This window comes from Schistocerca gregaria, chromosome 7 (genome assembly GCF_023897955.1).
Source record: "Schistocerca gregaria isolate iqSchGreg1 chromosome 7, iqSchGreg1.2, whole genome shotgun sequence".
In the NCBI taxonomy this organism is placed as follows: Eukaryota; Metazoa; Arthropoda; class Insecta; order Orthoptera; family Acrididae; genus Schistocerca; species Schistocerca gregaria.
In genome coordinates, this window is record NC_064926.1 from 300,247,319 (window position 1) to 300,270,986 (window position 23,668).

Genomic DNA, 23,668 nt, shown 5'->3' on the forward strand with positions numbered 1-23,668 from the left:
ACAAATTAAGTAAGAAAAAGGCTTATTTTATTGTAAATGGCCGTAAGAGTCAGTTAAAATAATGTAACAAACATCATAACATAAGAATTGAATTACTTTTGTGTTACATCGTAAGGACTGCGTCCTTTTGTTCCGCTGCTGACGGATTTCGAAGAAGCGTACATTTCTCTCAGTGCCGGGTACCATCTGACAACTCCCTTGAATTTTGAAAACGCAGATAATTTCGAGCACCATACAGAGAACTGAATATTTCAGCCAAACCGATGCTTATATACAAAGAAGATAATTTGCAGAGAGAAAACTGTTCCAGAGGCTACGTTTGTCAGAGAAGATACAAAATATATGTAGACGTTCCAACACGGACCTTAGACGGTAGATAACATAGGCCGCACATGCCTCTATCTCTGCCCTATCGAGATTTCGTGACTCGAGGCGAAAAGCCGAGTTCCTGTTATTACGCATTACGCGAACTTGAGCTGACAGTTACAGTTTTTCACATTTATATCTGAAATAAAGCATTTGTTTTAACAAGGTGAACTAATTTTAGGCTACCACCACCACCACCACCACCACCACCACCACCACCAACCACTACTACTACTACTACTACTACTACTACTACTACTACTACTACTACTACTACGTGTGTAGAGGTACAGATAACCTGATTTCTCCGAAGCTACTGACATTAGGTTGGTGGTTATCGTTTTTTCTTGTGGCCAGTTGGAACACATTGACAATTCTGTGTACAAGCGACACAGTTACAGAGCTTCACTGAAAACGGTTTGGTTACACTGTCACTCTTTTAGTTCACCACCTCCGCTGATGCAGAGCAAAAATTAAGTTGGCATACGGCATTAATTTGCTCACGATTCCTCTACAATACAAGTCAAATGATGTATTATCTTCAATGAAAAAGAGGAATTAGTTTGTATCGACAATGTCCGCTTTTGATACAAAATGATCATACGTATTTTACGACTTCTGCATAATCCAGTATACATGGAATGAAGTCACGCGTTTATGCGATTGAAACTTTTACATAACTTTCTTCACAGTCATATCGAGAGGAATCCAAATAAATTGCATCTTACACCTCATTATCTGGAGTAGACACGCTTCTTGCGTGTTTCTCTCAGTTGGTATTGTACTTACTTCCTTCCTTCCTAAGTGTGGAGGAAAGTCAGTAATTGATGGTATAGCTTCTGGCTTCAGTTTCTTTCCAATATCAAATGCGTCAGTACCAAAACATTCATACGCAAAATGTTTGGTGCCTGGCATTGTGCGGTATTTTGTTTTAAAATTTTCGCTTTTCAAAACAAGAGTTCAAACATTCCATCTTACATCTTCTTGGCGGAAACTGTAACCAGGTTTGAGAGAATGTGAAAATAAATTACGAAACCGAACAGAACAAGAAAGGGTCTAGCAATTAATATTTCACAAATTTTCACACGTATTTCTTACTAGCCAGATATATAGTACAATAGTTCTTAACATTTACTTCGTAATAATTTAGAAACAAATACGTACTCTCAAACAGAGGATCATTCGTATCTACTTGGTACTGATATCACACTTTTGGTTCAGCCTGTAATATATAAACTAAAAAAATGTATTCACAAATATTTTTGTATTATTAAAACAATGAAGTGTGGATTCCATTTACGTATCTTTCTGTGCAGCCAAACGCTGCACTAAATAAAGCAACCGTAACTGAAAATATTACAATTAAGGTAAACTGTACTGTATTCCATAGGTCGCCTCCAAGTACTTATCGACCGCGCTTGCAACCACATAAACTCGGCCTCTTGAAGCTTTTTGCTCCGAGTCAGGTGACGTAAATGCTGGTTTCAGTGTAGTGACACCATGCACAATGTGTGTTACGTATGGTCCATGGTTCCAACAGTTCGTGTAATATACAAGGCCTGCAAATTTTCTGTTGGAACATCTAAGTGCACATTGTAACTTCTCTGGGAGAGAGAGCTTCTGTCTCAGTTTTCTCTTTTCAAATCTCTATATATAAACATCCGTGTGACCGAAATACTCAGATCTGTGTGGTGCTCTACACTCTCTGTGTTTTCAGATTCCAGGAATTTGTTGAATCTTGCTTGGAACTGGACGAAATGTGCCCTTCTTCTAAAGCCGTCTTCGCTGCAATAAAAAGACGATGGATTCTCAATATAACACGTAAATAATTCAGTGTTTATCTTAGGAAGTTGTTTACTTCATTATAAATCATTGTAAGGTCCATTTACAATGGAAAATAGCTCTTCTTTTCTCAGATCGCTTGTTGCTGAGGTTTACTACTACCCCAACGAACTTCCCCCCCATTCAGCTACAGGAGACGTAAAACAAAATGTAATTTTGACTAAGAACAGCCGTCTCAGGATGAAACTGTCAGTTCGAAGCCGGTAACGACCTTCTTTATTCTTAATAAATTGTAGTATTAACCGAGGATGGTTGCTCTCTACCTTTTTGTAAGCATGAATCTACGGTTTGACAAAATAACGGTCTGTAACTACGTTCTGAATTCGCAGTCGTTAGGAACTGGACTCCTGATAGCGTGGACTTCAATTACGTTAGTTGTGTTTCACTTAACGCGAATACTGGGATGTTCTCCAATTGCTATCACTACTGTTAACGTCATAATCCACAACCTATCAAGTGTCGAAATCATTTGAATAGCGGCGTTCTTCATCGTCTTTGCATGAAATTGACCTAATGATTGAAAACATAGCAGTATCTGCGTCAGACTCGAAATTATTTTGTTTTGCAATCCACAACACTTTTCCACGGTCACACCATCCTTACCGGTTACAATTCCTCTTTTGTGTAACTTATTATAGTGACGCACCTATTGTGCAACTTGATATGCTGTCAAAAGTGAATGTGATTTTTGACATCAGAAGGCAGCTGTAACTCTTAACACGTCTGGACTGTAATAGCAGCATTTTATATACTGTAGATAATTATTTGCTGTATCGCGCCTATGAAATCTTAGGCTAACTCGGTTATTATTACAGGTAGTTCCATTTTGCTATATTATTAAAAACGGTACCATTCTGCACCGAGACACAGGGGCCTTAACTTCCCTGTACTCGCGGAGCACTTGTGTTCGTGCTGCCGGCCTGTGTGGTCGAGCGGTTCTAGGCGTTGCAGTCTGGAACCGCGAAACCGCTACGGTCCCATGTTCGAATCCTGCCTCGGGCATGGATATGTTGAAACGTCCCCTTTGAAAAATTATACAAGACTGTGCTTAAACTGAAACACAATATTTTTGGCGCAACGCAATCTGACTTCCAAAAATCCCTACGAAAGAATCGCCCTGACTAACATTAACCTATACGTTTCACAAATCACTTACCTCACAAAAATCTTCGTTACTCAAGCTACTGCAATACAGCGAGCGCCACTACTGAAGGCACTAACTACTGATAGGCATAGTTAGCAAATGAAAGATTTTAATACAGAACAAACAATGTATTTACTTTAATAGTCATAATATATATATATATATATATATATATATATATATATATATATATATATATCAGTTCATGACACCAATTCTTACAAATTTCAAAACTCCGCCATCTCTCTCCCCACGTCCACCACTGCTGGCGGCTCACCTCCAACTGCGCAACGCTACGCGCTGTTAGCATCCAGCTGCCGCTGCCCAACACTACAATGGCAGACAACAATGCAAACCAGCCACAGACTGCACACGGCACAGCCAGTGATTTTCATACAGAGCGCTACGTGGCGGCGGCGTTACCAATAAAAAAAACCTAAACAACCTACTTACAGTGTGTGATGTCCTTAGGTTAGTTAGGTTTAAGTAGTTCTAAGTCCTAGGGGACTGATGACCTCAGAAGTTAAGTCCCATACTGCTCAGAGCCGTTTGAACCATATTGTTCGTGCTATGTGTGAGAGAGAGGTCTAAAATCTTCGTGCTGTGACACGTCAATTGGGTCCAATGGTTAGCACAGGAGCCACGTAAAGTTATTCTAAACATGGACGGCGGACCCTAAGGAGAGGGCGGCTACTCGGAGCCTTTGCCGACGGCCGTGCTTATTCGACGGCAGACCAGCCGTCGCTACATTCAGCACTCGCGAAGGCCAGGATAGTTCTAAGCCGTGACACCATCACATTACCCGGCACCGTTGCTTCGGGTGCCGTAGAGAAATGGATGTCGGAGCACTAGGAAGAACAGAGAAGCGACAAACGAGCAGCACTCGCCGTGGAGCAGTACAACCACAAAACAAGGGAAGTAGCTAGCTTATCGCAGCTGTGCGTAGATAAAGCTTTGCCATTAGAGAGCCCAGCAGCTGTACACCCATTCTTGCATCTGTACTTCCAAGCTCTTCCAGTGTTGCACCTACTCATGATACAAACAACGCTATTCCCTCCGGTCGGTCACTTATACAACGAATAAAAATAATCTTTATCGAAAAAGTGACATTGGCCCTTTCTCTGTGTATGGGGAAGGATGTGCAGGAAACGGTGGGTACTGGAAGCTTGTGTACACGATGAATTCACGATGTATGCAAGACATTAGAAATGTCTTACCAGTAGGATGGACCAGAATCAAAATTGAACTCTCCCAGAGTTGAGTCTTGCAGTTCCACGAGCGAGGGCGCTGCCGCTGGACGGTGTGGCCCTTCTGTCTCCACGACTTCATCGCATGCGCGGCAGTACCATCAGCGCACTATGTAAGACGGAGCGGAGGACGTCTTCGTCAGTCCTCGTTCGGCTCACCTGAAGATGGCTGGCAGTTGTCCAGCCGAAATATCACGTAATGAATCTTACGACGACCGGCTGCAAGCCTGAAATCTCTTACAACAGTTGATTCGCCGGCAAAATTTTAGATTTTACATAAAGCTGTTTTGTTAGTAGTTGGCATTATGAGGCATCCATGGTATTATCATATTTAACAAAGGATGTTTGCTAATACAACTACAGAGCCCTCGTAATGTCCTCTACTGATAAAAATGCAGCTTATTTACCTAGCCAGTTAATGAGGGATGTACAAGCATTCAAAAACTGAAAAAAGCTAATGAAAAAATCAATGAACATCAAAGTTAGCGAAGCTTGTTTACGAAAACATCTGTCTGGCTATAGAGAGCAAAAGAGAATAATATTATTACAAATTTTATAACTTGTGTAACGGCGATTGCGGAAAAAAGAGGCCATTAAACAAAGAAAACAACATGAAAATACTATTATAAAATCTTTACCGTAATTCCATCACAGTCGCGTTTTATTTTACTGGCGATTAGTTTCGAACTACCAAATTGATTTACACACCAGACCTATCAAATCTGCACTAGAAGCGCTTGGTTAGGTGACAATTAATTCACACACAGCTGATATACACATGATACATAGTTACGTGGAATGTCAGACCAAATTTCACAATGTAAATGCATTCATGAAGCGCAGTTGAACTAGAGGCCGTAAAACAAAGTTCAGCTGCACTTCATGAATGCATTTCCATCGTGAAATTTGGTTTGACATTCCATGTGACGTATTGTCTACCTATACAGGGTCATTCTTACTAGCACATAAAAACCCCAAAAAGGGACCTAGATGACGCCGAGACAAGTAATTTAGGTAAAAGACACGTCGGCCCACAAATTGCCGATGACAAATGTTGAACATGTGACGTCAGCAAATGACGTACCTCTCCGCCCGTGTACTGTTTGAGCTTGTCGCACCTGATCACCCAACTCAAGTTCAAAAGTGTTCAAAGGACAAACACTCACACCCATGCCCGAGGGAGGACTCGAAGCTCCTCCGGGAACAGCCGCACAGTCCATGACTGCAGCGCCCTAGACCGCTCGGCTAATCCCGCGAGGCCCAAATCAAGTCAAATATTCACGTCGGTGTCGTGCCGGGCCTACGTGAGCGACTTCAGCGCGTGGAGCTCAGGGTTCAAATCTTGAGTCTGACAGGCAGTATTTTTTTCATTGCATCAATTCTGTGTTTATACTGAGGTAAGATTTGTTATTTTGTCTACCGGTCACGCGGTCTCCGCTGGTTCTCTGCACAGTGCATTACAACAAAAGACTACCGTATTGCGTCACAAGTAAACGAGTAAAAGCTTCCGAATTGCGCCGTTACCAGTAAACGACCTACGTTTTCTCTACCAAATAATGCACGGTAAAAAAAGGGAAAAAAACGAGCAAAGGGAAATAATTACAAAATAAGAACAATTCCTACGTATTTACAGCGAGGACAATAATTTTGTATCTTCTTCCTTTACAACAGATCGCATTTACAAAAGGCGTTAGAAACCTACACCGTTTTCTCGACAGGAAATATTGTATCGCTCAGTCATCCCTTCCTTCGGCCCAAGCCCAGCAGCTGCACGTGCGGCAAGGTGCGTCATCTGGTGATGTCACATATTAAACGTTTTGGGGGATTTCCTGACATTTTGGACCCCGTGTTTCTTAAATTACTTATCTCAGCGTAATTACATCGCTTCGGCGCTTTATAAACGTTAACAAGAAACACCTGTACAGTGTTAAACAATTGTAGATGTTGTGTAGTAACCCACGTCCGGAAATGTCATCCAACGACGCTGTAGAGCGCCAAAGATATAGCCGCCGGTGCCTGTAAATTTGTATATATACAGGGTGATTCCGTGATGATGTTGCAAACTTTCTAGGATGACAGAGAAGGATACGTGTTTCAATTTGAAGTAAGAGTCCTCGTACCGGAAACGGACGACGCGAAAGTATAATTGAAAACCGTCCTGATACCTCTGACAGTGGAATACGTGTTGCTGAGACTATAGTGCAGCCAACATGCAGAGCTGGTAGTATGGACCAAAACAAGAAAAAATGTCTAGTAAGCACGGGCTCTAAAAAGAATACAGAATACCTTAAGCGCTATGAGCACTTATGTCATTTCACAGTAGCGAAGGTGACAATTTGCTCATTGCTCGTCAGGCATGCATTTTAGCGCCCGTGTTTGCCGCACATTTTTCCCTTGTTTTGGTCCGTGCTACCTTCTCTGAAAGTTGTCTACCCTACAATCTCAGCAACAACAATACTAGTACATGTATTCCACTGTCACAAGCGGCCGGTGTGGCCGTGCGGTTCTAGACGCTTCAGTCTGGAACCGTGTGACCGCTACGGTCGCAGGTTCGAATCCTGCCTCGGGCATGGGTATGTGTGATGTCCTTAGGTTAGTTAGATTTAAGTAATTCTAAGTTCTAGGGGACTGATGATCACAGATGTTAAGTCCCATAGAGCTCAGTGCCATTTGAACGATTTGAACAACTGTCACAGGTATCAGAACGGTTTTTCCCTTATAACTTTCGACCCGCTCGTTTCCGATACAGAGATCATTATCTCAGTTTGAAACATTTATCCATCTACATCATCTTAGAAAGTCTGTAACACCATCACGAATCCACCCTGTACATAGTGTTTCAAGTTCCGGCGCCTGTAACTTTGACGCTCCGTAGCGTCGTTGGATGACGTTTCTGGACATGGTCTCCTGTGTGATCTACTAAGTCCGATCTACAAGCTGTTGAAGTCTGTAACGTGAACTGTGAAACATTCTGTATATTACCTATGTCGCCGGCCGCGGTGGTCTCGCGGTTCTAGGCGCGCAGTCCGGAACCGTGCGACTGCTACGGTCGCAGGTTCGAATCCTGCCTCGGGCATGGATGTGTGTGATGTCCTTAGGTTAGTTGGGTTTAAGTAGTTCTAAGTTCTAGGGGACTGATGACCACAGCAGTTGAGTCCCATACTGCTCAGAGCCATTTGAACCATTTTTTTATTACCTATGTCTGAGTTGATTGTTGGCTAACCTAGCACTATTAGTGCAGCTTTAATACACCTGTCTTGGAAATGAACTTGCTATTTCGAAACTAGTCGTCAGCATAATACAACTGAGAAGGAATTACAATAAACAATTTATGTTATCTAAGTCCTAACTTCATGGAAATCCGTAAATAGTATTAATTTTCTTCCGTGAAAGTCTTAGCAGCTGACGTCTGCGCCACTTCCATGTCTGTGGAATAGACAGGACAATTTACTTTTCTTCTTCTAAGCGTATCGTCCCGTATTCTTTGCAGGATCTATCCATACTCTACATCACCTGCCGCCTTAATGTGTGTTATCCTCAAAAATAACCCGTGTTTCACTTCCGGTTTCCTGCGTACTACCGCTGTCTCCACGTCACTACAATTTTCTTGTCTAATTCGGTTGCTACCTTATGGTAACAGGGAATTAGTGTTTCCCTGGACGCCGGCTGCGGAACAAAGCGCACGTCCACATAGACGCAGTGTTTAGCACACATGACATCCGGCCGTCGCCGGCGGCAGTGGAGTTGTTATTTCGGGCAGTGACAGCGTCGCAGGACCTCCTGGGAAAGCATGAATGGGAGGGGTCGTGGTGTAGCCGCGCGGCGCCGTGGAGGGGGGGACGGGGTCAGAACAGCAGGTATACGGCCGCAGCTGCTCCCACCCTCCCCTCCCCTCCCCCGGCACCACAGCCGCGCATTCCACGCGCGGCCGGCCCCTGCTTGTGCCGCAGCCATCCAGTGAGTGCCAAGCGGCCGTAGCAGCCGCGTCGCGCAGTGTTGTGTTGTCTGCTCTGTGGCTAGCGTGTGCGCGTAACGTTCTCCGCTCCCCGTGTGTCTGTGCGCTCGCCGGCTGCCTGCCTCCCTGCTGGTGGTGATTTATGCCGTCGCGCGTGCCTTCAGCGGCCGTGTCCAATGTCTCTGGAAGCAGCGTGAGGTGAGTCGGCTACCGCTGCTCCTTTGTTCCCGATGAGCTCAGCTGCCTCCGGAGCTGTTCTCCTGGTCGTACAAAGAGCACCTCGCCTTCTGCTCGAGTCCGTGTAAAACAGCCTTGTCGCGGCCAGGTGAGCTCGCGTCTGCTCTCTTCCTCCTCCAGTTCATCATACTCTCAGCCTCCCACACTCATACAAGTTCTCTGTTGGCCCTTACTGCTACTCTGAGATTGTCGCCGGTGCTGTGTCTTAGCGGCTTTTGACAATGTTGACAGAAATACACACCGAAATTTCGAATGTAAAAAGGATAAAATTTACAGAGGCTGGGTCTATGCTTGGAAGCTGCGCTTTCCGTGTCTGGTTTGAGATAATACCTGCACTTGCAGTGAGTAGCCAGTATATCGGTTCGACCTAACCGGCAACGTTAGTAGAAGATATTGCACGGACCACCTTCCTTTCTATGGAACGAAAACCTAGAAAAACTGGAGAGTGACGAACTCCCCCCCCCCTCCCCCCTACAGGCTAACAAGTAGTGTTTCATAACCTCTCTACTTCAGCCATCGCCACTGTTTTGCTAACCAAATAACAGTGTTCATCTGTCACTTTTAGTGTATCGTTTCCTCGCAGAAGTATCACCTAGTTTAATTCCTCGACAGTCCATACCCCTGGTTTACTTTCCTTGATATTTGTCTTATACACCCTTTTCAAGACACTAACCATTCTGCTCAACTGCTCTTCCAAGTCCTTTACAGTATCTGTCCTAATTAAAATGTCACAGGTACACTTCAAAATTTTTATTCTTGTCGCTGTCTTATTTTTCGCTTTCCCAATTTCTCCTCGCTTTCTTTTACTGTTTGCTCAATGCATAGACTGAATAACACAGAATAAGAAAACCATCGCAAGTAGCCTTCGTTCGTGTAAACTTCTTAAATATTGGCAATATTCTCGGAACGGCAATACCTTGACTAAGAACGTTTGGTTCACCAGTGATAGACTGATGGATTAATGTAGTATTGTTTTTTTTTTTGCAGTTAAAGATGATCCTGTAAGCCCTGAAATCGGTGTTCAATTAAAACCAAGTTTTACCAACTGTCAGCGGTGCTGACATTCATCATGACCTTCAGCAACTGCAGATGCCCAACGTGTAAAATTCTTTGTGAACTACATGAAGGTTACCTACAACTTGTGTGGAGACTGGGCTGCAGTTACAAGAGCTGCAGGATGTAAACAGAATCAGCAGTGAGATGGAAATGAGACAGAGTCGTAGCCCATCCTCTGTCTTATTCAATCTGTGCATTCAGTAAACAGTAAAAGAAAGCGAGGAGAAATTGGGAAAGTGAAAAATAATAAGTCAGCGACAAGATTAAAAATTTTGAGGTGTATGAGTGACATTTTAATTAGGACAGATTCTGTAAAGGACTTGGAAGAGCATTTGAGCAGAGTGGTTAGTGTCTTGAAAAGGGTGTATAAGTCGGACATCAAGAAAAGTAAACCAGGAGTATGGACTGTCGACGAATTAAACTAGGTGATAATTCTGGCAGTTGTATAGGAAACGATATGCTAAAAGTGACAGATGAGCATTGTTATTTGGTTAGCACAACTAGTGGCGATGGCTGAAGTAGAGAGGATATGAAACACTTGCTTGAAACAGCACAAAAATCATTTTTTGCAAGAAAGAAAAAAATTGTGAACATTGACTACAAATTTAAGTGTTGGAACGTTTTTACCGAAGGTATTTAGAGTGTAGACTTGAAGGGAAGTGAAACGAGGGAGATAAATAGTTCAGAAAACAAATGAAAAGCAGCTTTTGAAAGAAGGTGCGACTGGAGGAAGCTGAATATTATAGCTAGATCGAATAACCAGTGAAGATATATACTTAGTCAAATTGGAGAAAAGCAAATTATGGCAGCTCTTCACTAAAAATGGGATCGACTGACGCATCCTGAAGCATGAATGAATTGATAATTTGTTGCTGTATGGAAGTGGGACAGTACAACTTATAGAGAGAAACTGAGGCTTGACCGCACTAAGCAGGTGCAAGTGGATGAATGTTACAGTACCTATGCAGAGGTAAAGGGCCTTCACGGGACAAATCAGTGTAGCGAACTGCATGAAATCAGTCTTCCGACTAACAACGACGACAACAACATGATACTATACTATAGTCGATCACAATAGTATTCCCCCTGGAAGTGAGGGGGCGTCGGTCGTCTTATGGTGAGTTTCCATCGCGACATTTCACGAGGCACGCTGAATTACTTAACAGTATAGACATAACTGCCTTGAAATCATACAGAGAACAATGCGTTTTCCTTAGTCACCACTGTACTTATTGCAATAAAAACGCGTTTCCGACAACGGCCGCGGGATGAAGTGCAATAATATCGTGGTCGCGCTATACTTTAGCTGTCTTACTGGTCTGTTTACGTACTTTTTCCTTCCTCGCTATTGGATGGAACTGCACCTTAGAACGTTTTGGTTGCGTGTCATCTGAAATGGAGTGAAGGCTGTGTAACGCCTGGTGGTAAATAAGAAAAAGGAAAATAAATACTCATTGAAGTTTGAGCATACAAGTACAGTACTTGTTTGCATAATTTTACGTTTTATGTTGTTGTTACTCATTTTCACCCGTAAACGATTGTGAACATAATAGATATCTGTTCCTGTTTAGAATTAGCATCATTGGACTCCATTTTTAAATGATAACTTCGAAATTATACTGCCTTCAGTATCCAAGAGATGACACTTTTCAGTCAGTTATATTTTATAGTCGGAAAGACTGAAACAAGTAGACAAATCAGAGGAATATGTCGGTATTTAATTTAAAAATCTTAACAGTAGAGTGCAACAAAATCTTCCAACGTTTTTGCAGTGACAAAGGCACGACGGTTGGCCTCTTACAGGCAGGTAGAAGGAACAAGCTGCACTGTGAATGGACACCTGTCCACGTTGTTGCCACATTGAGGGAACGAAGGCCCCCGGTGTGCCGCTGTCACGTTATATGTCTGGGAGCTGTAAAAGTGCTAACGTCTTCCGAATATACGTTTAAAGGTTTCTGTCCCTGTTGACTGATTGCCATCCACTTCTGCCTTTCGTCTTTTCTACAGCTCTGCCTATACTCCCCAGTGATGTTGTTAATGCTCGGTATTTTATGAACTGTGTTTGTGTTGCGTACAGTATCCACAGGTGTCGACTGATCAGGTCCACTGCATCTTTTTCTCACTTGTACAATGCGGTTGTTGTTTTCCTGCAGCAGAATTAGAATTTACATAGTAAGTATTATATAAACACAGTGATACATTCTATTTTGTGAAGTGAATGTCCAAAAGCACATAGCCTTGAAAACTGGCACCCAGGTATGAATGCCTGTGTTGTACCTTATATGCAAGAAACCGTAATTAAGTAATTATAATCATGAGAAAAATCATCTTACCGTGCTGGTAAACGCCAATGTCATTATTTTGTTCTGTACAGTAAGACAGCTCTTGTGGCGATTCTTACCTTTTTCTGCAGTCTTATGTAAATTCGATGAATCACGCTTTATGTCACTGTAAACCGATTAGTCAGAAGACTGGTGTTCTAGAAAACTAAACCAGTATTTATCAAGTGGTAATGTCGGAGGAACACTCTCTGAATCTTCTTTGGTCACTCCGACCTGCGTCGGCCGGTGTGGTGTCGCAGGTTCGAATCCTGCCACGGGCATGGATGCGTGTGATGTCCGTAGGTTAGTTAGGTTTAAGTAGTTCTAAGTTCTAGGGGACTGATGACCTCAGAAGTTAAGTCCCATAGTGCTCAGAGCCATTTGAACCACTCCGACCTGCCCTTCCAGAGAACGATATAGTGAACTTACAGTCCTTGACCATCTCCTCCGAAGAGCAATTGCAATAGTGTCTCAGTAGCATTCTGTGGTTTTCTACAGTGGAAACTGGTAACTGAAAAGACAACGCAAATAGGTCTTCAGATTCTCGTGCCATAATTGCTATTATAATGTAAGCTATCGTTTGTCTCTGTAGTCACGTTATTTATTACGGTTACCTACAACCTCGTACCACAAAAAATAAGTATATATTTCAGATTGTGAAGCACGTACACGTAAATTTGTATATTTATCGCACACTTATGCTTGGACCCTCTGTGATCCGTGGTAGTCGGCTGACGAAGAGCCGCTCCGGAATGTTGACGGACACTGCCACCCGTAGCTACGTAACATTATTGTGCGTCTTTAACAATAAGTAGCGGCGTTGTGCATAGTGATCGTTAATATTATTTACCAAAATGAGCGAAGAGGCTTTACGTGGTACCTGATGCTTCTAGTGACTCACCATCAACTTTCGTGTTACATCTGCCCGAGGCTATCAGGCGTTCGTTTCTTTTATAAGCTGTAAGCTTGCTCCTCCGAAAGGAGGAGACGAGGCTTGCTCAGCGGCCGGCCACTGCTCCCAGCGTCCACCTCTCAGGAGGTGCTAACTGGTTCTAGACTTAGCCTATCGTCTATCGACAAATACAGAATACAGAAGTCTATTTCGAGCTTTGTTGTGAATTGACATATTGTTTAAGGTCGATATGTAAATGCGAATATCTTTTGTTCATTAGTTCTTCTGAATGATATCATTATTTTATAAACGATATTGCTTCATTATCTTAATTATTTATCTTGTCCTTTCTGTATGCAGACGCCATGTAGCCTCCATCAAGGTCCACCTCTCACTTCAGGGAAACATTATTTCGAATAGGACGAGAAACCACTATCAGAGTTGAAATGACTCAACAAGTTGAGCACATCTACTCAACAATCAACAAGAAGAGTACGAAATCCAGAAATGGAATAATGGTTGAAATGGCTCTAAGCACTATGGGACTTAACGTCTGAGGTCATCAGTCCCCTAGACTTGGAACTACGTAAACCTAACTGACCTAAGGGCATCATACACATCCATCCCCGAGGCAGCATTCGAACCTGTGACCGTAGCAGGAGCAGCAGCAGCGCGGTTCCGCACTGAAGCGCCTAGAACCGTTCGGCCACAGCGGCCGTCAGAAATGGAATAACAGCTACACCTGATCCACCTGTAAACATATAGAAAACATGTTCATTTTCGGTCTGGCACCGTGCTTGTCCTACAAAATCTACAAGGAAAAAAGTTATCTTTACACGCTTTTCTAATAGTTGAAACGTCCCCTTAGAAAAATTATAAATGACTGTGCTGATAAACCTCTTACGTTATTAGATTTTCAAACAGCCGAACAAAGCTGAACGTACTCAGACATTTCTCTCTTTACTTGTTCTGATCAACACTAAACTGACAATATTTTTTGCGCAACGCAATCTGACTTTCAATAATTCCCACAAATGAATGGCCGTGACTAACAATAACCTATACCTTTCATGAATCACTTACCTCACAAAAGTCTTCGTTACTCGAACTGTTGCAATACAGCGAGCGCCAATACTGCCACCTAAATAAAAGATTCTAACTACTGAAGGTACTAACTACTGATAGGCACAGTTAGCAAATGAAAGATTTTGATAGAGAACAAAATTTATTTACCTTAATAGTGATCAAAAGGCATAATATATATCAATTCTGGCGGACACACGCCCAGATCGTCCGCTCTCAAAATTCTGCCATGTCTCTCCCCACATTCACCACTGCTGGCGGCTCACCTCCAACACCAATTGCCCAACGCTACGCACTCTTCACATCCAACTGCCCAACACTACAACAGCCAATATTCAAACAATGCCAATCAGCCACAGATTGCACACAGCACAGTCAGTGATTTTCATACCTGGCGTTACCAACATAAAAACCTAAACAGCCTACTTACGTAGTAAGCAGTTTAATTTTGTCTTTTGAAGTTAAATATTCTATTTCCGGATAGAAACCCAATGTGCAGTTTTGCTTTGAACTCTTGTTAGTACTACACATCTAACTGCAGGAACTTGGTGCTCGATATAGCTGCTTTTGTGATTCCTACCAACAGAGTAGGTCTTTCATTGACTGACTGATCTATTAGATGTAACGTACGTGACTGCATATTTCATTGTACTACAGCACTTTACTTTGTCAGAGGAAGTACGCCTTTTGAGGGAGCTTCTTTGTTATCAACTGCCTGTACATGAAATTAAATGTACATCGTTATTGCTTTTTACCCAGGTAAACACGGTTTAATTGAAGAGCACCTGGTAAACCGTTATACTGATAAAAAAAATAAAATAAAATTCAGCTGAATTTAAGACGAGTATCATCTTACTTATTTAACAATGAACTTACCATACCAATTATTGTATTTTACTTAATTTTTGTTGACCTTTCCCATTCACCGTCCGTCCGTCTCATCCATTGCTACACACAATTTCTTACCCTGCTCCAGTTCAACATACTTAAGTTTCCTGATTCTCAATTTTCAGTATCACCTCATTTATTATTTTTACGTCCAGTACACGCCCGTCTGCCTATAGATGCGTATTTCAAAACCTACTAACATGTTTCTCAGCACGATGAAATATTTGTTTCAGCGCCTTAACTGGCTATTTTACAGACAAAGAACAGTGGAAGTCGTAGCTTAAAGCGCCTTCGACGACAAGATAATTACATTGAGTTCCACAGTAAACATTACACTAATGTGTTCGGCAACAGATTATCCGAAAAGCCTACAAAAATCGTCGTTCTTACTGTTAGTATAACGTCGCATTTTGTGTAACTTCTTACTCTGTAATATGGACGTTTCCATAACTGCCCTTCGGCAGTAACTTTTCTTTTTTGCTTCTGAAGGTTATCAGCTATTCCCCTTCCTGATTACCACTGTTCTTGTCAATAAACTGTGTCTCCGTAATTCCATTAAATTACATGTCAGCCATGCTCGCTGTAGATTCAGATTTCCATTTATTTACGAGGGACATAACAAAGACTTTGCAGGATGTGAAAACTCATACATTTTCCATTTTAATATATTGGTATCTAAAAGCAATTTTTATACCATAGTTAAGTAAAACTCGATTGTCGCGGAATCCTATTCATATGCCTGAAGCGGTTCCCTATTACGTCAGGAGGTTGAAGTAAGGCTCTTATTAGCACTAACACTTCCCATTGCATGTTTATCTCATAAAGCAGGCATTTTACACGTCCACTAAAAGATAGCTGTGTCAGGGAGATATCTGGCCCGCTAGGTTTACAGAAGGTTTGCCGCAGTAAGACTGATGTTCACACTTTCGCTCTCCATAAGCGTACGGAGGCCGTACGCTTGTATGTGACGCGACGACACAGTAGCTGTTAGGCGTCCACAGAATACCAACACACCGAAACTCTCCGTGGGATCCGAATAACGATACGTACACTGAGTTCCAAAAGCCACGGGATACGTCCTAATATTGTGTCGTATTTCCTTTTGCCCGGCATGTTGCAGCAACTCGATGTGACATGGATTCAACAAGTCGCTGGACGTCCCTTGCAAAAATATTGAGCCATGCTGACTCTGTACTCGTCAATAACTGCGAAAGTGTTGCTGGTGGAGGAGTTTGTGCACGAACTGGACTCTTCATTATGTCCCATAGTATGTTCGATGAGATCATGTCGGGCAATCAGGATGGCTCGCTCGAACCGCCCAGAATGTTCTTCAAACCAGTCTCGAACAATTCTGACCCAGCGACATGGCGCGTTGTTATCCATAAAAATATCATCGTTGTTTGGGAACATATAGTCCATTAATGGCCGCAAATAGTCTCAAAGTAGCCAGAGATAACAACCCTACAGTCAACTCACATCAACTGAAATCGGGACTCTTGACAACGACACGGTTTTCCATTCGTCTTGGATCCAACCGATATGGTCACGAGCCCCTCGTCCTATTAGCAAAGGCACTCGCGTCAGTCATATGCTACCGTAGCCTATTAACGTAATAGTTTGCCGGACTGTCCTAAAGGATACTTTCGTCGTACGGCCCACATTGATTTCTGTTATTTCACGCAGTGTTGGTTATTTTGTATCAATAAAACCGCATGTCATTTCAAGCATGTGCGCTAACCATTACGCTTCTGCTTGCGTTATTCAGTGAGATATTGAATTTTTAAATGATAGTGGAGTTTTGGGTCACCCTGAATATGTTTTCTGCATTTAAGTTTAGTGATGTTTCTTTATAGAGACTTTTGATAAAACTGAAACCTACACGTCTGAAGTTCATGCATACTTCCTACCGTTAGTAAACCTTACCCCATTCGTTATTGAACTTGGTTTTAAATTTCAGTTCTTCCTTCGGTTTCAGCACTGGCACTCGCTCTCTGACGACGAATCCATATGTAAAATCGTTAACGAACTGTGAAATGCCCAGTAACTACAATCAACTGTTTTGATCGACTTCTGACTCACTACTGCACGAAACTAAGTTCGATGTAAAGCATAATGAACAAAATACACTTATGCTCATAGTACGGGGCGTCCAACGTGTACAACACCACAAGAAGACCGACATCTCACCATCAGTGCCCGCAGATGGCCACGGAGTACTGCAGGTAGCATTGCTTGGGGCCTTACCGCAGCCACTGGAGCAGTTGTTTCCAGACACACAGACTACATACGACTGAACGGACATGGTTTATTCGCCCGGAGACCTGCAAAGTGCATTCCATTGACCCCTGGTCACAGGAGAGCCCGTAAAGCCTGATGTCAAGAACACATTACATGGTCACTGGTACAATGGTCCCAGGTTATGTTCACGGACGAGTCCAGGTATAGTCTGAACAGTGATTCTCGCCAGGTTTTCATCTGAACCAGGAACCCGATGAACCCGATGCCAACCTCTTAATGTCCTTGAAAGGGACATGTATGGAGGTCGTGGTTTGATGGTGTGGGTGGGATTATGATTGTTGCACGTACACCCCTGCATGTCTTCGACGGAGAAACTGTAACAGGTCAGCTGTATCGGGACGTCATTTTGAACCAGTGTGTCCGCCTTTACAGTGGTGCAGTGGGTCCCACCTTCCTTCTGATGGATGATAACGCACGTCCCTACCGAGCTGCCATTGTGGAGTAGTACGTTGATCTTCTGATATCAGGCGAATGGAGTGGTTTGCCTGTTCTCCAGACCTAAACCCTATCGAGCACGTCTCTATCGACGTATCGCTGCATGTCTTCAACCCCCCAAACCCCTAGGACACTTCAGGAGCTCCGACAGGCACTGGTGTAAGAATGGGAGGCTATACCCCAGCAGCTGCTCGACAACCTGATCGAGAGTATGCCACCCGTCGTGCGGCCTGTGTACGTGTGCACTGTGATCGTATCCCATATTGATGTCGGGACACATGCGCAGGAAACAGTGACGTTGTGTAGCACATGTGTTTCGGGACGGTTTTCTCAACTTATCTCAAATACCGTGGACTTACAGGTCTGTGTCGTGTTTGTTCCCTATGTGCCTGTGCTGTTAGAGCCACTTTTGTGTAGTGCCACGTTGTGTGGCACCACATTCTGCCATTGTCCTTAATTTATGAGCATGAATGTATATTATGTGGATTGTTATCCATTTTGGTGTCATTGCGGTTTTTCCGTATCCATAAGAGGTTTAATCGGGCGAAGGTTTCTCAACACGAAAATCGCGAAATACCCGCCTGTATCATAACATACATGGACCCTGTCAAGAACACGACGCGTAGATAGTTATACTTAGATCATCGCGTACCAGATCGTCTCATTAAGGACGTAGTTAGTGTATTAACAACTGTAGCTGCGCGGCTGCGGTACGGAAACGTAGGTCACTTCCCTGAGACCTACCAGAAGCTTCCCGGGGGGTCCGGCTGCTGATTGCCTCTGGTATGCCTGTCGCTGCCGCGGCTTGCGTGTGGGCGCTGCCAAGTGGCTGGAGCGCAGGACGCGCAGCGGGTCAAACGAGCGATCGTCATTGCGTCATTACTGTATTTTCTGTAAGTAGTCAGTCTTCCGATTGACCTCATCTGTGTATCGACACAATTCTACACAGTGAATCCGAACTACAGCTGCAAAATTTCGGCGGCTGTTCAGGGATATTATAGGAAAATTGTGGTATATAGGACCAGTTGTCTCAGGTGGCTCGTAAAGAGTAATAATGTACTTAGAATTTATTCGTTATGTTACCCTAATTACCTTCGAGTGTGTCAGAAGACTTTCACTACAGCGAAAAAGCGTCTCTGGATGGCACGGGTGCAATTGATGTAAGTTTCTCAAAACAGATTTGTTCAGAGAGAGTTGGAACACTTAAGCAGGGTGAGACTTTTGCAGAGAGGGGGACTGGGGCTGTTGCTGTGGAAAGGGATAAAAATTGTAACAATAGATTGTGGTGATAGGCTAATCTGTAGCTTAGACCGAGGTCGAGATTAGGTTGGAGTGTGACAGTTTGGTAGTGAAATGGCGAAGCCAAGGAATGTGACAGAAAGTGGTTGTCTTGACAGCCTGATCTCTAGTTTAACGCGGGGTGTAGGCTATGTTGGTATGAGACAGTTTGGTAGTGAGATGATGAAGACAACGAATTTGAATGCAAAAAACTACCTGAAGTATCTTGTGCCCGGTCCGGCACAAATATTCGTTGTTGTCATTCCATTATACAGCTGCTAGTTGTCCCATTTGCAGCTGCGGATACATTTCATGTATTGTGTATCTAGGGATGTTGCTTTTTAACTGCACTGGTTTTATCTGTGACAAAGCTGTTTTTGTCTTTAAGAGAGCTGTGTGGAATGTGTTACTTAATACCTACTAAAACGTGAACATGTTATGTGTGGTACAGTCACGGAACAGGGCGTAAGTTTTTCAAACATTGAAAGATCTTACCTCTAATTATGAGAAATTTCAATCAAAACAGTTTTAGGATAATTTAGACTAAGAAATATTTTATCTTCGAGTAACATGTGTATATACTAACGCCTGATGTTGATCACAACTTGCTCGAAACTCATTGGAATGTGTTAAAAAATGGCTCTGAGCACTATCGGACTTAACTACTGAGGTCATCAGTCCCCTAGAACTTAAAACTAATAAAACCTAACTAACCTGAGGTCATCACACACATCCATGCCCGAGACAGGATTCGAACCTGCGACGGTAGCGGTCGCGCTGCTTCAGACTGTAGCGCCTAGAACCGCTCGGCCACCCCGGCCGGCGGAATGTGTTTAATTAAATCTAAAATAAATAAATGCGTCTAGTGGCAGAAGCGAACAAACAATTAGTTACTACTTCTTTGAGAAACATCATTCGACATCAACCGATCTAAAGAAGTTTACTGTTAACATTTAAATCCGTGTGGAAAATATTGGAAATGCTTCGCCTGTTCCTCCGCAACACCGGATACAACTTTGCGTCGCTAGAGCAACGCTGTGTGTATGCCCAGAATTTTTCGAAGTCAAACGCTAGTTACTTCCAGGACTTCCGGCCGGAGTGGCTGTGCGGTCCTAGGCGCTACAGTCTGGAACCGAGCGACCGGTACTGTCGCAGGTTCGAATCCTGCCTCGGGCATGGATGTGTGTGATGTTCTTAGGTTAGTTAGGTTTAATCAGTTCTAAGTTAACCTCGGAAGTTAAGTCGCATAGTTCTCAGAGCCATTTGAACGATTTGAACTTCCAGGACTACCCTCGTATCTACTACAGCAAGCACTGTTCTCTCTGGCCTACTAGCAAGGTTGCCTTACCATATGTTTCCGGTGCAGGCAGCGGCATCAACATTGGCATCACCACGACTTCATTGAATGTAGTATTGGCGTCCTAGTGTGGAAGTGGACGTGTCGCCGATGTACACGGATACTCAAAGGAGGTCTCCGCCTGTCTAGCCCAGCGCCGGCGCGGGCAGGTCGGAACAAGCCAACGGTTCGCGACAGCCTGACTAGTTGACGTCACGCAACTTCCCCTATCTCCCGTCCCCCCTCCACTGCGGCGCCTGGCGCGTCCTCCTGCTGTCGCATGTGTGTGGCGGCGCTGACGGGCGAGTGATTAATGTGGGGCGTTGGCACGCCTCTGCTCAAGACGGCAACGGCTGCCGCTGCCGTCGCCGCCTGTTACAGGCCCAGCTTGCCCGGCCGTCACCGAGGCTCCAGACACGTCTCTTGTTCACCGCTGCTGGCTGGTGCGGCAGATAATGATCACGTGTTACAGCTGGTAAACAGCTCTCTTCAGACATGTAACACATACGACAGAGTTCTGGGTCAGTGTTTACATCTACATCTGTACTCCGCCATATTCCCCCCGTTCCCTAAGCCAGGGCTTCCCAACGTGTGGTCCGCAGACCCCTTAGGGGTCCTCCGGCCCTTTCTAGGGGACCCGCGGCCACCTTTCACCAAAACGTGTAAGATAATGAGTAAAATTATTGAATAAAAATGTGAAAATCAAAGTCATCACTTTTTTCGTGTGAAAAACATGTGTACTTTTACTTCAGGTCGTATTCCCAACCGGCCTTTGCTAAGTGAGAACGCATACACAGTTTAGTGCCGGAGAATGCGGCTTCTCTGATCGATTGTTTCGCAACAATACGGGGGTCGTTTGTGCTCCAGCTCACGGCGCTAGATGCGCTGAAACCTTTTACGCATGAGCGGAGCGAGGTTTGTCGACCAATCACAGCGCTCGCTGACACGTATGCTGCACATGTCACAGAAAATAAATTTTTCGGGAGACACAAAAAACTGTTTTTCTACATAACGAGTTCAAACACGGTATCGTGGAATTATTATGTAGCAATTGGCTCCAAGGTGAAACAATATACACAATTACAACATACTTTAGCCATCGAGTGTGGTCAATAATCCATTTTATACTGCTAATAATGGTCCAAATGGCTCTGAGCACTATGGGACTTAATTTCTGAGGTCATCAGTCCCCTAGAACTACTTAAACCTAATTAACTTAAGGAAATCACACACATCCATGCCCGAGGCAGGATTCGAACCTAATAATGCTGATGAGGCAACTAACGTACTATTTGCAGCGGAAGGAATCTGTCACGCAAGTTTATATTATATATATTTGTTATAGCAGTAACAGACCTTGTTATAACAATAGAGGTTTGGTCATAATGTAGCCAAAATACAGCAAAGCAGACTATGGTGTGTATGCTTCAATCATCTTTATCGTTTCCATCTTTCGCTGGCCACTGGAAGATACTGTTACTGTTTTTGCTCGTCAGGTATGTACTTACATCGTCTAGTTCCTTCTTCGTTATTGGAACAGGTCCCCTGTACACTTGGTGATCTGGAAGTTTTGCCTTTCATACTACTTTGAGCAGCGGAAACGAGAAAGCAGCGGCCCTATCAATGAAGGCCTGACATCAATAATTCCAGAAGAATTGCTACAGGAAATGATGTGGCTATTCGTAGATATCCGAAACTTCACTAACGTGGCCGATCTCTAACTCATTACGTGCCTAACGTTGATGGGACATGACCTCTTCTTATACGCAATGATGCGAACAAATACGAGCGTGACGAAAACTTAATTTGGAAAAAAATGGATATGACCTCTTTTCCAACCCATCGTTTCAATTAGAACGACATTTTAGTGCAGAATACAAATTCCTGTTTGTGTTACAGATACATTGAAAGCAGGCTGTCTCATTATCAGCCACCTTCCATGAAGTTTTATTTATGACGATTAACTTGCTTTCAACTAGGTCAGGAGATTACTTTTCTGCTATTTGATTATCATACAGCCATGGCAAAGAATGCATAGGGACCCAGCTTTAATGATTTTATTTGCTTGCATTTCATATTAGTAGCCGATGTTACCCTTGATCCATATTCTAAACACAGTGATGTTAATTTATTTTTGGTTTTGGGCAACAAAAACCACACAGCCAACAATACTTAGAAAACGTAATTCCAGTTTTGAACAATAATAAGATATCGACCTACAGACAGAAATTCTTAATTTAAAACAAAGAAAACTAACGTACGAAGGGCCGCGCAATCCGTGACATGGCGCCTCAAACCACTCGCCACGAACACTGAAGCCAGCCGTAGTTACAACAGTGCCAAGTTAACAATAGTGCATTTTTCACAGAAGAGCTATGACAAGCACATGAAGTACAAAGATAAGTTCGTTAAATAAAATAAAAACCAAACTTTACGATTGAAATTTCGAATCTGGCCGGTTCCTTAGGAGAATTACGTACACCGGAATGAACTATTTGCAACGATAAATACTTAATGAAAAGTAAAAACACAGACGTCCCAGTTTTCGAACTGGGCTGGTTACGTGGGAGGACAACTCTGCAGCAACTTACAGACTGCAGCTGAATACCCGTGTCTTTTAAGTGGTTCGCTACAAATGTTGCTAATTTATATCGAATTGGTGTAGTAAATCAGTTAGTTATGGGGAGAGGATAACACCTCACAACCAATTTCGTGTACAGGATTGCTTGTGCAGCAGTGTTACACGCCAGTATGACGTGGTTTAGAGCCACCACCGTCGTTCGGTCTTGATCATAGAAGGAGCGATTTCCAACAAGTGCGAGAGGGCTGGGTAACAACCGTGTCCCGGCCTCGTACGGATGAAAGGGGTCACTTGACGTCTGCTAAATTTCATTGAAATGAACCATGGCCGAGAAGAGACGTTCGGTTGTATGACCGCCATGTGCCCGTCCTGTAGTGCTGGGATACGTGCCGTTCACAATTCCAATCGTAATAACCAGCTTTCTTGACCGTCGAGTTGAAATCCTTACTTGCTTGAAAATAGCTACAGAGCGGAACTAAGCACTTCTGGAAAAGACAAAATAGAAGGATTTTCTAATCCGTATTAGACAGCCATTGTGGCAGATAAAAAAGTTACTTCGGCTTTCGATCCAGTTGCAACAAAAATTGGATAGATATTTACGTTTTCGGTCGTCACTGTAATTTCTTTGTCAACTGTTAGATAATATTTCGCTGTAACACTTTACTTATATGACAGACACTGCGATTTCCATACGCTTGGCTGTGAATCA

General features: G+C 43.3%; 1 protein-coding gene across 5 annotated transcripts in view; it reads left to right on the plus strand.

The window, feature by feature from the left end:
• LOC126282042 (fat-like cadherin-related tumor suppressor homolog) overlaps nucleotides 1-23,668 on the plus strand; it is a 1,587,586-nt gene that overhangs the window by 530,207 nt on the left and 1,033,711 nt on the right. The window contains exon 1 of one of the 5 annotated variants that reach the window (XM_049981456.1): nucleotides 8,556-8,752. The exons of the other annotated variants lie outside the window; for them this stretch is intronic. The gene's annotated coding sequence lies outside the window, so the exon portion shown is untranslated. Of the gene's footprint in view, nucleotides 1-8,555; nucleotides 8,753-23,668 lie in introns of those variants that run through there. 5 annotated transcript variants of the gene reach the window in all.